Genomic DNA, 18,772 nt, shown 5'->3' on the forward strand with positions numbered 1-18,772 from the left:
CTGTGACAAGTCTGCCACCAGGCACTTGACCAGGTCACCACAGATCAGTCCATTCCCAACCACCACAGGAAAAGTGATATGCTGCAGCTGGTTTACTGCTGGCAATGGAGGTTGCCATTATATATATAATATATAAATATTAAATATAATTACATCATTACTATATTATAAACTAATAATTATTACATAATAATTATATGCAATTATATAATTATCGTATATAGTATATATCATATATATAACACGTATTATGGTATATATATTATCATAATAATATATGACTATATGTTATATATAATAACTATATATATCAGTATATTAATATATATGTATTGAAACGTTAGAATTTGTAGGTTCCTATCCTTTATTTACAGAGAGAAACCTCTGTAAATGAATTAGTTTGTCTTTATAAATAGTGAGGTTTGCTGATTTTGAATAGTATTAAAAGTCACATTTTGGAGTTGAATCATTTGCCTCTAATATAGAAATATCTATCCTGATTATTAGAATAACTGACAATTAGGCTGTTGGAACAGGTCAGTTAAAGTTAAAAAAGCAAAAATGGAAATTGGTATTGATGTAAAAGGGAAATACAAAGACCTCCAAATAAACAGTGGTGCCCTTGCAGTTTTGACACATTTATCTTACATCCCCATCCCTTTTCCTCCAAAGACAGGGACACAGCTCCACGTACTTCCACACCCTCGGCAGTGCCTTAGGGAATCCTTTGTTTCAACACTTATTTGTGGCCAGTGTCTGAAATTTGAAGGAACCGGCCAAGATCCCCATGCAGAGCATGTGTGGGACGTGAACTATGCAAGGGCACTTGTCCAAACATACGGATATTCAACTAGAGTTAGAGGTATATTTTCAATGCTGGGTTTGCACTCTGCCAGTCCATGGACTCACTTCTATCTTGTTACACTGATCAGTATCTCCTGAGCAAGGCTCTTAGGGGAGTTTCTGGAAAATTCTCTGCTCCAGCTTCTCCAGCTGGTGGTTTCCCCCAAAGGCTAAGCATTTGTTTCCTTTGGGTTTCAGTGTCCCTAATTTCTTAAAGCTCAGTCAGTTGCCTGCTAATCTTAATATTCACATTAGCTTGATATCCTCATGCAGATTAAAGGTAGGTAACAGGACTGGCATAGCTCACAATTGGTCATGGTGATCTAAGCTCCTTGTCCTTATCTTACTTGATTATCATGAATCATAACCTGAAACTGTATGATGCATCTGTTTGCTTGCTCACTTTCTCTCCCGTAAGCTCCCTAAGAATGAGGGCTTGGCTTGTTAATGCATCTGTTCAACTCCTGGAACACTGCCTAGCATGCATTAGGCATTCAATAAATTTGTGCTGAAAGAATAAATGAGTTGCAAAAGTGACCAATTTTCCAGCTTTGACATTTTCATTCAAATATCTTCCTTATACTGAAACTGGGAGGTTCTCAGATCTTCCATCTCTGGAGGTTCCTTACAAAGGCCGGCCCTAGTGAGTAAGTCTGATGCAGAAATGAACATGTATATTCTTCTTACAGGCTTTAGTAATCTGGTAAAATCTGTGGAAAACATTCTAATCACTACATGAGTTTTATAATACTTCTGCTGTAATTTATATCATTAAAGTAATTATCTGGATTAACAACTTAATGAGGATAGTAAATTCATAAGTATGAAAACTAAGGAATGAAAAGTACATATGGTTGCTCATCCCGTGACTTATAAGTGGGTTTCTTTTTTTTTTTTTAATTGTCAAATTCATTGACAAGAAGTTTTTCCTTTAATTTCCTCATTTTTATTGAGAATAGTTATTATTTTGGAGTAATTTTAGATTTACAAAAATGTTGCAGAGACAATATAGAGAGTTTCTATACCGTCCTCATCTACTGTCCCCCATGACCCCCATTACCTTATACCTTCTAAAATTACCGTGATATATTTGTGAAGAAGATGAAACTAATATCGTTATATGACTACTAGTAGAGACATTATGTGGATTTCCCTAGGCTTCTAATTCAGAGGACAGCAGTGCCTTTAGTTGGATTTAGTCTAAATCAGTCTGTGATTGTTCTACAGTCTTCCCTTGATTTTCACGACCTTAATATTCCTGAAGAGAATTTGCTAGGTGTCCTGTCCAGTGTCACTCAGTCTGGAGTTGCTCATTGTTTTTTCATGACCAGAATGGTGTTTAGGGTTTTGAGAAAGAATACAGCACAGTTGAAGTATGCTTCTCACCGTATGATATCAGAGAGTACATGATACTCACATGACATAGGGGGATGTTAACCGTTGTCAGTTGATTTAGTTAGTGCTTGAAGACTCCACAGAATTTATCCCACTTTTCCCCTTTCTATAGTATTCTTTTGAAGTGAGTGGCTAAGTCTAGCCTAGCCTGGCCTCAAGGGGGAGGCTATAGTGAACAGGCATAATTTATTTTTGTGTGTGTGTGTGTGTGTGTATGAGAGAGAGCGTGTGAGCAAAGTTAGGGGGCAGAGAGAGAGAGGATCTCAAGCAGGCTCCACACTCAGTGCAGAGCCCAATGTGGAACTTAATCTCATGACCTTGAGTTCATGACCTATGCCAAAAACCAAGAGCGCACTGCTTCACCAACTGAGCCACCCAGGAGCTCCTGCAAATAGGCTAATATTTAATTGCTACTCTTTTGTTATGGACTGACAAAAGAAACAATACTATGGGAAATGGGACCTGTGTACTCACTAGAAATCTTCTTTTTCTTCTTCTTCTTCTTCTTCTTTTGCCTATAAATAAATAAAATGCAAGTTGAACTAGCCAAAGCTAAGTAAGTGAGTGTTTATGAAGAGGTGTGTTGCTCCGAAAGGGCAAGGTTGCATCCGGGTTGCAGGGCCCAGTGAAAAAGGACCGGAATGTCTCCAGGACTGTCATCCTTTCCCTTCCTGCAGATTCTCACAGCAAATAATCTTTACTCTCTAACATGGGCCCCCCACCCCATGGGGCTGGGAACATGAGGAACACGTCCAGTGTGCTTCATGTTTAATCATTTCTCTAATTGACAGAAATAAAGAGAGACAGGTTATCACTGACCTCACAATTCAAGCACCGGGTAGAGATCTGATTTTCTTAGTTGGAAGCAGGCGGTCTTACAGTTGTTAGAAAATGGGGCAATTTACAGAATCTACTGAGCAAAATCTCAAAGAAGACCGTAGCTATCACGGACAGAGTGGCCAAATGTATATTTTATTGGAGCAGGGTTTAGGAGAGAGTGAGGTTACCAGAGGAAGGGGTGGGTGACCAAAGCTCACAGGGATGACAAGTAAATAGATGTGTACCCCACGATAGTGTCTTCCCCCAAGTGGAAGCTGGAGGGGGGGACACTGTCTGATGTGCAGGTTAGCAGCAAGTGCTTCACACAACCCAAGGGTTGACCTCATTCCAAATGGGTGTCTCACAGTAATATCAAGAACTATATCATCTGTCCAGAAATATTTGCCACATTAATGGTCAGAAATAAAATTTCCTTTTATTAATGGTAAATAGCATGATAAATTGGGGGGGATGAGGAGTTAGATAATCTGTTTTGTGACTCATTAAAAATACTTGGTAATACAGAGTGCAGCAATGGAAAAGTGAAAATATGAATTCATAAACACATGAGGGGTGCCTGGTGGTCCACTCAGTTAAGGATCTAATTCTTGATTTTTGGTTCAGGTCCTGATCTCTGGATCATGAAATAGAGCCTTGCATTGGCAAGTTAGCATAGGACAATTTACCATTATCACTATGCATAATAGAACATAGATTTCAAATTCTTAAGTAGGTGTGATTACTAAATACTTGGCAATGTTCGAGAAGCAGTATATAATTTTTCCTGAGGTGAATATGAGTTGTTATGAAAATTGATATTTAATGAGCTAAAATGAAAATTTTATAAGTGATATGACTAAAATTATGGAAACATTCCAAGTGTCCATTGACTGGTGAATGGACAAAGAAAGCATAGTATGCACACACACACACACACACACACACACACACATATATCATGGGCTAATACTCAGTCTTTAAAAAGATGACATTTTATCATTTACAATGACATGGTAAGTGCTAGAGTACACTATTCTAAGCAAAATAGTCAGAAAAAGATAATACCACAGGTTTCACTTATACATGGAATTTAAGAAACAAAACTGCTGAGCAAAGAGGGAAAAATAAGAGAGAGAGAGAGGCAAACCAAGAAACAGACTCTTAAATATGGAGAACACACTGATGGTGACCAGAGGGAGGTGGCTGGGAAGATGGGGGAACAGGTGATGGGGATTCCGGACTGCATTTGTGATGAACACCAGGTGACATATGGAAGTGTTGAATCATTGTATTATATATCTAAAATTAATTTTGCACTATATGTTAACTAGGTGACTTTAAAAATTAAAAAAAAAGTGATATGGCTAAAACTGCAAGCTAAAAAATAATTAATTATAATAACTACCAGTTATTAAAAATTACTCAGCAATTATATATTATGCAATTGGCAATTAAATTAATAGCATTTAAATATAATATTAAACATTAAATAATCCTCATTCATAATTGTTAACTAGTCATCAATTCACATTTAATGATAAGAAATTTTTATCCCATCTCATAGCTAAAATATCCATTCAAGTAACCATCTGAAGCAGGGAACCAACACCATGTTAATAAACATTATAGTAGTAGCACATTAGAAACTAGTATCAATGGCTTCACTACCTATCAATCTCTGTAGAATAAAACCTAAACAATTTTGAGAAACAGTAAAAGACTTAAGTATTTTCCTAAGAAGAAAGCAAAACAAATACTTCACTACTTGTAAACAAAGGAACAACATATTCTGATAAAGTTTTAGATGAAAGATGTGACACAAGAAATAAAGTAGAAAAATGGACACAGTGAAATTTATAAACTGAAACTGAGATCTCTAAAAATATTATCAAATACATAAGACATTTTAAATATAATAAAAGTAGTAGCCATAAAGAAATAGAATAACAAATATTAAAATACTCCTTAAGAAGCTAAAATATGAATCAAATTGAACATTAAAAATTCACCTGGAAAATGACTATTTATGTAGGAAGATACTGAAAAACTTAAATCGACAAATACATTTTATGTTGTGGGTGAAACGGGTGCAGCAGGATGCTGGGAACGCGGGGTTCCGGGTGAATGATGTAAACATTCCTTCCATGGGGGCGGATGGGCTGGGGAGACAGGAGGAAAGGTGCATTCGCAGCCTGTGCGCTTAACACACAGAGAAGTAGAGTGGGTTAGGACACAATCCAGCTCCCACCAGCGTCTTGGCACTGGTTTTTAATGTCTGCGGGGGTTGGTTTTAGGTATACAGTGCCCAGTACATTCTACAGAATTGTGATAGTCAGGAATCTAATTTATAATGAATTGCAATTAATTAGCTCCTTTCAGTTCAGCTGCACTGAGACTGTCAGTTTTCCATGCTTACTATTTATTGGAAAGCCCTACATTTTTACCAGATTGTGTGAAGTAAGACTTTTCTTTCCTTTTATTTAACCCTAAGACACCTCCTATATCCATATCCTTCATGCCTCTTCTCTGGATACCCACTATGTTTTTCATTAGAAAAATATCCCTGAAACAAATAATAATAAAACACAACATTGTTATGAAACATGGTCTGGGTACCCATCTAACCCAGAAGATTCAAGGAGTCAGAAAATTCTTCATGATCTCTTGCAAGCATGAAAATCCATAATTGTCTGAATGTAATTTTATAGAATACATGAAGATGTGATGACTCTTTCCAAGTTAAGTTATAGATTTGAGTGCATTTCCAATTAAAAGCCTAATGAGATACTATATGAAACCTGACAGGAAGATTCCAAAATTCATTAATAAAATAAGGAAAGATGACTATTTAATATATTCTGAAATAAAAAAATAGCAATGAAGGAGTAAAGATCTCATCAGATATTAGAACCTGATATATATCAAGTATAATTAAACTTACACTGAAGGAACATAGAACTTGGGAGAAAAAAATCAAAGAAATAATGTAAAATATAAACCAAGTTTGATATGTTTAAAAAATATTGAATGGATCTTAAAAGGAAACAATATCCATAACTATGTAGCAATACGGTATAATACAGAAATACAATACAGAATGTACAAATTATAGGCTCATAACCCCTTTCTGCAACTATAGAGCTTCTGTTTTATGCTTTAAGTCAAACATCCAGGGCAACGTAGGTCTTCCATGTTTCAGAAAACTGAGTAACTACCATTACTGAATGCAACTTTCATGTTCTTGCTCTTTGTGTCTTTGTTTTATACTATCCCTGTGTAATTTCAGTGTAATTTATGTCACGACTCACATAAATTGTGTGTGAGTCATAAATAGAATGATCTCAAGGGCATACTGGAAGTACAGTGCCTGTTGAGTACTTGGAAGAAAAAATGGCCTTTAAGAAAGAATGAAAACATTCAGGGCGGGGTAAGGCAGAAAGACTCTTAATCTCTTGCAGAGGGATTTGTTTTGGCAGCTTGGAAACTGAAAACTGTTTGGGTAATAGTGCACATGAGAAAAGGGAAGATGGGGAAGGCCTGCCCATTAAATTGCCAGCTACTTGGAGAAAAATATAGGTGGGCATGTTAATTAAAGCCAGAGGAAGGTAATCAGCAACATCCAGACTAAAAGAAATGCTACTGTAGTGCTTCCTACTAGAGGAAAGGTCCAGCCAAGTTCTGTGTGCTTGGTCTTAATTTTTGGTCATTAATATATGTATTTTAGTCACTCATATATAAGAAAATATATATCATTTGATACGTATTTATGTATATCAAATGATTGAAAGTGGTTTCTAAATTCTTCTTATCTTCTGTTGTCTATTTTTGAAATTTTATGTAATGCAAGTTTAAAAATTCTCCACAGGGGTAAGGGAGCAGTATTTTAAATTTATGCAAAATTCGAATTATTCAGGACCATCAAAACCCAAATGAATTCATATACTAGAAAGTACCAAGAAATGTTTTAAAACAATATATAATATTTACATTATTTCCAAAAGCAATAATATTTATATATTAGTTTACATATATGTTAATTACATTAAAATACCTTTTAAGGTATATAAAATTTTCAACTGGCATTTTTCCATACCAGATGTATATATTTTTATAATACCCCTACCATTTTGTTGAAAGGGGTTTATAAACTTTAAATAAGGAGATTTCCATGAAATTATGCAGATGTTTCTATGATACGTAATTTTAGTTCTTTGTTTTTGGTCTATTAAGAAATACCTTGAGGGGCGCCTGGGTGGCTCAGTGGGTTAAAGCCTCTGCCTTCGGCTCAGGTCATGATTTCGGGGACTTGGGATCGAGCCCCGAATTGGGCTCTCTGCTCAGCGGGGGGCCTGCTTCCTCCTCTTTCTCTCTGTCTACTTGAGATCTCTGCCTATCAAATAAATAAATAAAATCTTTAAAAAAATACCTTGAGATAAAGTCCTGTAAGTAGGATTACCAGGAAAAAGTGAATGACTTCTTTTTTTCATTTTAAACTTTGGAATTTTTTTTTTTTTTTATATTTTTCTCTGAGAGAATTAGGCATGTTATGACACAAACTACTCATGCACCTAGAGCTTGGCCAACAATAGACTTTACAACACTTAAAAAAATTTAACCAGTGAAAGATTTGAATTCAGGGAACATTTATTTTGAATCTTTATGTATAAAGAAAAAAAGTAGAAACTGACAATGTGTCTGCCCCACACGTGCATGGTTCTCCTGTTTGGTCTGTACATTCTCTACCAGATCTTGACATTTTGAAATTTTCAACTCTTTCACGGTCTCTCACTTCTCTGAGCACATAGATATAATCTCCCCCAGTGCCAGCTTAACCCATGCACAAGGATTTGTTGGCATATGTACCGTCACACTCAAGTCTCACTATTCGCAGTGATTATGTCCTATAAAGCTGTCATGAATTACTGAGTTAGTGAACCCTGAACCATTGTTCCCTGGTGGAGACACAAGATTGTTTCTCCCAGCCTCTCATTACAATATTTCGTCAACTCAAAAATATAAGAAAAACTTTGGGGCACCTGTGTGGTTCATTCCTTAAGTGTCTGCCTTCAGCTCAGGTTATGATCCCACGGTCCTGGGTTCAAGCACCGCATCCTGCTTCCTACTCAGCAGAGACCCTGCTTTTCCCCTTTCCCACTCTCCCTGCTTGTGTTTTCTCTCGCCGTGTCTCTCTCTGTCAAATACATAAATAAAAATCTTAAATATATATATATATGAAAAACTTGAAAAAATCATGAAAAATTGTTTCCATTTAAAGACACTTTCTTGAATGTCTACTGTTGATTTATTGTCATTGAACTCACATCAACAGCATGATAACTCATGCATGGACAAAGCTTATGCAACACGTTTCTTCTCTGGTAAAGCCCACCACAGTCGTCTTGAATGCTAGACAGGATCTCAGCACTACACATGAAGGCCATTTTAAATAACAAAATGACACTAAAGAAGCACAAATACGTGAAAATGTGCAACCCTGTAGACATAAAGAAGGACACTTATTTAAAGGTTGAGAGCTGAAACAAGAAGTTGCCTTGTTTGACTTCAGCTAAGAGAGTGACCTTTAGGTAACACAAAATTTTTGCCACTTTTGTCATGTCTGTGAATCACTATGAAAGCACTTCCAAATGTTGATTTAGGGTTTGCAAGTAAATTTTAGAAAATAGATAGATTTACAACTATGGATCCATGAATATTGATGATAGACTGTGTCTGTGTTTAATATATAAATATATAGTACATATATAATGTATAATGTTATATCATATATATAAGCCAATCCCCATTTCATCTCATTTACTGGGTATCCAATGAGCATATAACACTCAGTTGTTTAAAACTGATATGGCTTTTCATCATACATCATACACCCTTCCACTCTAAGTGAGTAACAACATCATGCATTTCACATGGCAAGCAGGGAACTTGGCGATTATTCTTGATATCCCACACAATGCCCCTCACATATCCAGTCACTCCCCTGGGCCACTGGATAATACCTCCTCGATACACTATCTACTGTTTTATCACCACTGATGACACTAAATTTTACACCAAGAAGGTCTCACCTGGCTACCAGCAAGAGCCAATATTGACACCTCCATTTGTTACCTACACTGATAACTAATTTTTAAGACTAATATTAGATATATATGCTACTTCAAATCCTTTGAAAGCTTCCAATTCATTTTTTTTTAAAGATTTTAGGTTTTAGAGCAGTTTTAGGTTTACAAGAAAATGCAATGGGAGGTACAAAGATTTCTCATGTACCCCCCCGCCCTCATGCAGACACAGCCTCCTCCATCATCAACATCACTCACCAGAACGCTGCATTTCTAATGAAGGAATGAACCTCTGTGGGTGCATCATAGCACCCAAAGTCTGTAGTTGACCTTGCAGTTCACTCTTGGAGTTGACCATTCTATCGGTTAGGACAAGTATATAATGAAATATCCATCATTATAATATCACATAGAGCATTTTCAGTGTTTTAAAAACCCACGCTCTGCCTATTCATCTCCCCTCCCCACCCTGGCAACCACTGAACTTTCTATTGTTTCCATAGGTTTGCCTTTACCAGAATGCCATATATTTGGAATCATACGGTGCATAGCCTTTTCAGATTGACTCCTTTTACTTACTACAGTGATTTAAGGTATCGGCATGTCTTTTCATGGCTTTATTGTACTTATTTTTATCACAGATAATACTGCATTGTCTGGATGTACCACAGTTTATTTATCCCTTCACCTACCGAAGGACATCTTGGTTTTTCCCAAGTTCTGTCAAGTATGAATAAAGATACCATAAATTTTTTATGTGAGTATGTGTGGACATATATTTTCAGCTCCTTTGGGTAAATACCAAGGACAGTGATTTCTGGATTGTATGGCAAGAGTATGCATATTTTTCTGAGAAACCGCTGGACTGTGTCTCAAAGTAGCTATATCATTTTTGCATTCCTTCCAGCAATAAATGAAAGCCCCATTGCTCCACATCCTTGCTAACATTTGATGTCAGTGTCACAACTTTTGGCCATTCTAAGTGTAGTGGTATCATGTTACTGTTGAATTAGCACTTCCCTGATGACAGATAACATGGAACATCTTTTCATATACTTATTTGCCATCTGTGTATATCTTCTTCGGTAAACTATCAATTAAGATCTTTGATCAATCTTTTATTGAGGTTGCCTATTTTCTTATTTTGAGTTTCAAGAGTTTGTTGTAGATTAGGGTAATTGTCTTTCATCAGATGTACCTGTGGCAAATATTTTGCCCAGTCTGTGGCTTGTCTTTTCATTCTCTTCACATTTTCTTTAGCAGAGCTGAAGAATTTAACTTTAATAAAGTCCGGATTATCAGTTATTTCTTTCATGGATTGTGCCTTTGGTTTTGTATTTAAAAAGGCCAATACTCAAGGACGTGTAGGTTTTCTACTCTGTATTTTCTAGTTTTGCATTTTATATTTGATCTATTTTTAAATTTTTGTACTGTGTCTCATGCCCTTTATTTGTATGGAAATGTCCACTTGTTCCATTGGTTAAAAAAAAAAAAAATCTTTGCTCCATTGCATTGCCTTTGATCCTTAATCAAAGACCAGTTAACTGTATCTATAACAATCTATTTCTGGGCTTTCCATCCTGCCTTGTTGTTCTGTTTGTCTATTCTATCAGAAATATCATGTTTTCTTGATTAGTGTAGCTTTATATTCAGTCTTGAAGTCAGGTAGTATCAATTCTCCAAGTTTATTCTTTTTCCTCAATATTATGTTGTTTATTCTGTATTTTTTCTTTCCATACTATAAACCTTAGAATCAGATTTTCAATATCAATAAAATAACTTGCTGGGATTTTGACTACAATTGCATTAAATCTATAGATCAAATTGGGAAGAACTTACATCTTTATAATACTGAGTCTTCCTATCCATGAGCATGGGCTATCACTGCATTCATTTAGTAGTTCTTTGATTTCTTTCATCAAAGTGTTGTGGTTTTTCACATAAGTCTTGTACATATTTTGTTAGATTTATGCATAGCATTTCTGTTTTGAGGATTTTAATATAAATTGTATTGTGTTTTTAATTTCAAATTCCACTTGTTCCTTGTTGATATATAGAAAAGTAATTAACTTCTCCATATTACCTTGTGTTCTGAAGCCTTACTATATTTGCTTAGTAATTTCAGCAGTTTTTGTGTTCATTTTTAAATTTTCTTTATAGACTATCATGTCAGCTGCAAATAAAGACAACTTTATGTCTTCCTTTCTTTAAGTAAATCTAAGCTTCTGACCCATATTATTTTCCTCTTTTCTATAGAACTCCTTTTAACATTTCTTACAAGACAATACATTCTTTTACTTTCTACTTGTAATAAATTTCTACTTGGTAATAAATTCATTTACTTTCTACTTGTCTGAGAAACTATTTGTCCTTCACAATTGAAGGATAAATTCATAGGGTACAAGATTCCATTGGGGGCTTTCTTTCCCTCAACATTCTAAGTATCTCACCCCACTGTCTTCATTTTGCATGATTTCTGAGAAGTTGGATATAATCTTTCTTTGTTTCTGTACCAGTAAGACTCCCCCCACCCCACCCTGCCCTGAACTTCATCCAGGATTCTTTTTTCTTTCTCTTTGATTCTGTAATTTGAAATTAATATGCCTTAGTGTAGTTTGTTTTGGGGGTTGGGAAAGGAATTGACCTTACTGATACTCTCTGACCTTCCTGAATCTGTAGTTTGGTATCTAATATCATTTTGAAGACATTTTTAGCCTTTTTTGATTAAAAAATCTCTGATGTTCTTGTCTTTCTCTTTTTTCCCTTTTGGTATTCCAAGTAAAAGTATACAATATTTTTGTAAAAGTTTATTATAATTTTTATAATTGTCTCACAATCCCTACTTTGTGGGTTTTTTTTTTTCATTTTTTTCTTTTCTCAGTGTTCTCTTTACTTTTTGATTTTCAAAGATTCTATTGATATATTCTCTATCTCAGAGATTCTTTGCTCAACCATGGCCAATCCACTAATGATCTCATAAAAGGAGTTCTTTGTTACAGTTATACTTTTTTTTTTTTTAATCTCTAACATTTCTTTTTGCTTCTTTCTTGGGGTTTCCATCTCTTTGTTTACATTGCCCATCTGATCTTGCATGATGACTACTTTATCTAGAGGAGCTCTTTGCATGTTAATCATGGTTTTAAATTTTCACTTGGATAATTTCAACATTCCTTTCACATCTAAATCTGATACTTGTTTTGTCTCTTCAAACTGTGTTTTTTGCTTTTGGTGTGTATTCTGGTTTTTTTCTTGATAGACAGACATGCTGTACTGAGCAGAATTAACTATTGTAAAGAGCCCTTGAGTAAGATGTTTGTGAGGTGTGAAGGAAGGGAAAGTTTCTACATCTATGACTAGGTTTCAGTTTTTCGGTGAGCTCTGCCTGTATTCTGTGAACTTCCCAAGCGCTTGTCAGTCCCCCACCACCTTTAGAGAGGCTTTTCCAGAGTGCTGCAGTTGGTATTTTCCTTTCCCACATCAAGATCTCATAAAACCACAGCAGGGTAGGCTCTACTTACCCAGTTTCTTTTGATGGCAATCCTTTTTAAGAAGAATAGAGTGGTCTGTTTCAAGATAATTCCTTTTCCCTTCCTGCTGAAAACCTGAAAGAATTTTTCTCTGATATTTACTATAGAGAACCCAGTCAAGCTCCTAGAAATAAATCTTGTAATATTGTAGGGTTCCTCTATGACTAGTCTCCCTGGTGATTTTAGCTCTCAGATTTGTCTGGCCTGAGCCTCCAGCAATTTGTCAATTATAGTTCTTGTTTTCCTACCCCAGCACTTGTACCCAACTTTGTTTCTGCTCCTGAGTTTCTGCTGTGAGAAGCCATGATGGCCTGCATTCACCTGTCTCTCCAATCTAAGTGGCAGTAGCTTGCCCTTTCCCCTCCCCTCTTTTACTGAAGAAGAATTGCAATTTTTAAATCAGTTTAGCTTATTACTTGCTGTTAAGATAAGTGGCAACTTCCAAATTCTTTACATGCAGAATTGTAAACCTTTTGCATTGGTTTTTACCATGAAAATTTATGGCAATTTTGAAATTACGTGTATTCTAGAAAACATTCAAGCACTTTAGATATTATTGGGTGAGGATGAGATGTCTGGAGCTACTATAATTATTGTGCAATAATGAAAGAAAAATTAAAAAGATAAGCCTAAACTAGGAGTTTGGCAAACCATAAAGGCAGATAGTTCTGTGTATGTGTTTGTAGGAGATTTACTGATTCATTCTCATGTTATAAGAGAGGTATCTAGATCTCCTAGCCAAAGGTGATTCTGTTTTCTGTTTCTTGGTTCTTTCCAAAGATATTCTGAGTGGATATACAAACACAGCCCTTTTTTCAATCAAGGATATGAGCATTCTTATAAACCTTGCTTTATTCACTTGATATTAATATTGAGAAGTTATTTCATATTAGAATATTTAGTTCTATCAAATCCTTTTAAAAAGTCATATAATATATCACAGAAGGACTGAGATACCATTTACTAAACCAGTTTTTTACTGAAAGACACTTGTATTATTTAGAAGCTTCTGTCATTATAGACAACCGTGTGATAAACTCTCCTCATACATTTTTTTGTGTGTGTGCCAGAGTAAATGTATCTGTGGCAATGCTGGGTCAAAGGGCATACAGAGGCTTGATTTTGACAGGCACACAACATCGTCTACCAGAGAGCCCTTATGAGTACGGCAGCATAGGACGCGTCAGCTGTAAGGGTGGGGCAGACTGAGTGGAGTCATCCAATCAGTAGGCCGTATGTATATCCACTGGGAAGGTTGAAATTCAATTGGCCACCTGTGTAGGGGCGGGGCTCAACCACCCCCATAAAGGTTGCTCTGCCAGGCTGCCAAGGGGGGCTCCTGCAGGAGAGCCGGGGGGCTCCTGCAGGAGGGCCTGGGGCTGCTGCAGGAGAGCAGCGGCTGCTACAGGAGGGATGGAGTCGGCGGAGAGCGGTGAAGTCGGCAGAGAGCGGTGGAAGTCCGCGGAAGGCGGTGAAGTCGGCGGAGAGCGATGAAGTGGAGCGGAGAGCGGTGGAAGTCGCAGAAGAGCAGGGGAGTCAACGGTGTATAGAAGAGCTGTAACAGCTCTTGTAAGAGCTATAACCGCGTTTGGCGGTCCAGCCTCCAGCCTCCGGCGACCCCGAGCGGCCGCCGGCAGCCTCCAGCCTCCGGCGGCGGCCCCGAGCGCCGCCGCCTGCAGCTTCCATCCTCCGGCGGCGGCCCCGAGCCATCGCCTGCAGCCTGCAGCCTCCGGCGGCCCAGCAGTCCAGTCGTCTGCGGTCCAGTTGTCAGCGGTCCCTCGACGCCTGCGGTCCTGAGACATCTGCGGTCCAGTTGTCAGCGTTCCCTCGACGCCTGCGGTCCTGAGACATCTGCGGTCCAGTTGTCAGCGGTCCCTCGACGCCTGCGGTCCTGAGACATCTGCGGTCCAGTTGTCAGCGGTCCCTCGACGCCTGCGGTCCTGAGACCTCTGCGGTCCAGTTGTCAGCGGTCCCTCGACGCCTGCGGTCCTGAGACATCTGCGGTCCAGTTGTCAGCGGTCCCTCGACGCCTGCGGTGCCAGCGGCCCTGCCCCGCACTCCAGGACCCTCAGCAGTGACACAGTGAGAAACGACCTAGATGTCAGCAACCTCATTGGGAGTAGGCTCGCCGGGGTCAAAGTTGTCATCTTTTATAAAAGAAAGCCCTGACCGGTCAGTGCGATTCATGATGCTTGGCGCGAAATAAAGCTTTGCTTGACCTTCGCTTTGTATCAGTCTCGTTCCTTTGATCACGGACCCTAACACAGCATTACTGAGCTAAAACGGTTGTTTCCCCACAGCTCCACCAACACTGTACTCCTGTCCACAGCTGGACACAGGGATGACAGTGTAGCTGAACGAATCAAGGCAAAAGTGGAATGAAGTCACCAATGTCCTGGGATGTAGACCCACAGCCTTTTATTCTTGTGAAACAACTGCAATGTTCCTGTGGTTGCACGTCTCCAACTTCTCCAGCCTTTTTTTTTTTTTTTAAAGATATTTATTTATTTATTTATTTATTTGTCAGAGAGAAAGAGAAAGAGGGAGCACAAGCAGGCAGAGTGGGAAGCAGAGGCAGAGAGAGAAGCAGGCTCTTCACTGAGCAAGAAGCCCGATGCAGGACTTGAACCCTGGGATCATGACCCAAGCCGAAGGCAGGGCTTAACCAACTCAACCACCCAGGCGTCCCTCCACCTTTTAAGGATTTATCCAGCCTTCTTGAGGGTCTAAAGGAGCCGGGTTTACTTCCTTGATAGAGGGCTCCAGACTGGCAGCCTCCCTCTGCTCCTTCACCTCCTCTCGCACTGAGAATGGTTTGGTCTGGGCCCCTTCGTCTTCCAGGATGTTACTCTGCAATCAACCCATCCTGTGATTCCCAGTTTCTTCTCTCATTTTTAGATGCTTGATCTTTGGCTTTTAACCTTCCTTGTCCTTTCTCTCAGTCTTTTCCTGTAAACACCTTCATCCTCTGTTCCTCCCCACTCTGATATGGGACAACTGAGTTAACTGGCCCTGAAATGACATCATCCCTATGTCCTGTTTCTATGACATAATAAACCCTTTCATTACTCAAACTGATTTTATTGGGGTTTTCTGTTACTTGCAGTTGAATTCATCCTGAACTTAATATTGAATTGGAAAGAAGATTTTTGAAAAGCTACCATTACTTGAATTAGGCAATCTGCATAAGGAGGTCATGGTACCATGGGAACCTCAACCTAAATGAAGCTCTGGAGGACAATGGAGCCTGACTGAGCCTGTAAAGGGGTCAGTGAACATATGGAATGTTCTTCCTGTGGCACAAGGACTGGTTTAATGCACCAAGGAAGATATGGGGCTGTGCCCAGCATTGCATAAACAATCTTCCTTTGAGAAAAAAAACAGATTCGAAGAGCAGTTTCCAAAACAACAACAACAACAAATCTAGCTCCTGAGAAGTTGAAAGATATCCTCTGGAGAAAGGAGTCCTGAGAAAATAAAGCTTGACAGCTTTGTGGCTGCTGAAGAAAGATGAGCAGACAGATGGCAGGAGTTTTAGGAATGAGGCAGAGCTGAGATCAGAAATAAAACGAAGGCATGGTTGGACCAGGATGCTATGGCCTCTGAAGCCCTGATCCGCCCAATATTGATTGACGATGTACACCTGGCCTGAGAGCAAGGACGAGTCTAATGGAGCAAGTATCTCAAGAAAGGAAAGCTAAAAGCCATCATAATAAGGGCAGCTAGACAAATTTGGAGTTCCAGCAATGCTTGGGTAATGTTCAAGCACTCTGGAGATACTGAACTGGTAGACAGTTCTCATAATAGTCTAGAAACAAAGGTCTTATTTATTTGTATTATTACTTAATACTACTAAATTATTTTCTAAGAAATGGGTGCTTAGAGAAATCCCAAACAGCAATCATTCTGGGTTTAACTATCAAAAATTAGTGAAGATAATATAAGGATTTTATACTGTTATTTGAGCTCAAATGACAGGTTCCATTTTATTTATTTATTTATTTTTTAAATTTAAGAAGACTTATTATTTATTTGTAAGTAAAGAAGGGGAGTGGCAGAGGGAGGAGGAGAGAGAAACTTTAGGAGACTCTTTGCAGAGTAGACCTGGGAACACGACCTGAGCCAAAAACCAAAAGTCGAACACTTAGCTTATGGCACCACCTAGGCACCCCACAAATCATACATTTTAAGTTTTTATTCATTATGGAAAAATAATGCAGTATTAATAATTTACAAAATCTTTTCTAATTTTTTCATTTTAATATACATATTAGCTTTTTTTTTTCTTTTCTGATAATCTCAGCACAGCAGGCACGTTGTGTGACTGTTTGTTTACTCTTTTTGCAACTAGATTTGCAATTAATACAACTTGGTATTTGTCTGTAATTTCCAAACTTGCGTCATGGAACAAATACATTAAATTAAGTTATTCCTCACACTTCTAAAACTTTCTTTGCAAAACTCCTCATAAGATAATATTTTGTTTCTAAGGAGCTAATTCATCATGGAAATTCCAAGATGGGAGTCATTAATTGACCTAATGTGATATAATTTTCCTAACTGATAACTAACCCTGGCATGGGAGATTTGATGAACAATTTCAGAACATTCCCACACTAGATGTTGCATTTTTATGGTTATTTTTATAGTTATACTTGTTAATATAACTTTTATAGTTATGCTAAAGTATAATTTTCTAAGTATATAAAGTATATAAAATATATAAAGTATACTTTTATAGTTACACTTTTTTATAGTTATTTTTTAAATACTTAGGTAATTTGTAAGAATAACATCTCCATGTTACATTAATTTATACTGCTTATGATGCTAGGAATTTTCTATAATTCCAAATCTATCTTCTATCATCTATCTTTTTATCTAATCTACTATCAATCATCTATATATCTATTACCTGTCTATTTCCTATATATCATCTACCTACCTATCATCTATTTTTTGAGAATGTGCATTATCTGTTCTGTGCAAATTCAAGTCAACCATTACTTTCTAAAGAAAATTTTGTGTTTACGTCGTGTGATGTAATTTTGTCCTTTATTCTATTTGGAAACCTCTTTGTTATGCTGTGTTCCAAACAGAGCTGACACATCAGAATGGCCCTGCTTGTTGGTATTGATTAACTCTGGCTGATTGGCATCGGTACCATACAAGGTGTTACTTATCTTGAACTTTTCTTCTGGCTTTAATCGTGTCTCTTAAAGTCAGTCTTTAATGCTTTATATTTGAGAGGTTGTTCAATTTGTATTTATTTCACACTAGCATTTTTCAGTCTTGTCACCTTTGTGGAATTCATGAAAATTTTTCATTAATGTTTTTTGCTATTTCCTTGTTTCTCTATATTTTAGTTTTTGAAACATACTTACTTTTAGATCTTTAGAGATTCCACTATTTTCATCCCAGAGAGCTACAGCTCTCTGAATCACACTTTAGAAAATATTTCTACATTAAATATTCATGCAGTTTGCATATGTGATTCTAATTAATTCTTCCCAAAGACAATGATGAGAAGGCCATATATAAAGCATTTGTGGAGGAGAAGATAGGAATCTGCTTATGCAGGTGACCAGTGAAATGCACTTTCTGAGTACAGAGCCCCTCATTGTGGGATCTCCAGGCCAACCATGCTGGAATCTCATTAGGATGGAAACATGCAAATTTATATAGAAGAGCTAGGGAAAGTGGGGTCCCTCACGATAGTTTTAATGTGTGGTTCTTTATGAAAGAGGTTAAGTATATTTGTATTTCTCTATCTGTGAAATGTCTGGTTATTTACTTTTTGTTTTGTTCTGTTTTGTTTTGGTATTGAGCTTATAGTTATTTTTACAGTTGATTTATAAGACCTCTTAGCATATTAAGAAAGTTAAACTTTTAGTTGTCATAGGGTTTGTCAACAATTTTCTTTTTTTTTTTAATTTTATTTTTTATTTATTTGAGAGAGAGAGACAGTGAGAGAGAGAATGAGCGAGGAGAAGGTCAGAGAGCGAAGCAGACTCCCCATGGAGCTGGGAGCCTGATGTGGGACTCGATCCCAGGACTCCAGGATCACGCCCTGAGCCGGAGGCAGTCGTCCAACCAACTGCACCACCC

The sequence above is a fragment of the Neovison vison genome, chromosome 4 (assembly GCF_020171115.1).
Source record: "Neovison vison isolate M4711 chromosome 4, ASM_NN_V1, whole genome shotgun sequence".
Classification (NCBI taxonomy): Eukaryota; Metazoa; Chordata; class Mammalia; order Carnivora; family Mustelidae; genus Neogale; species Neogale vison.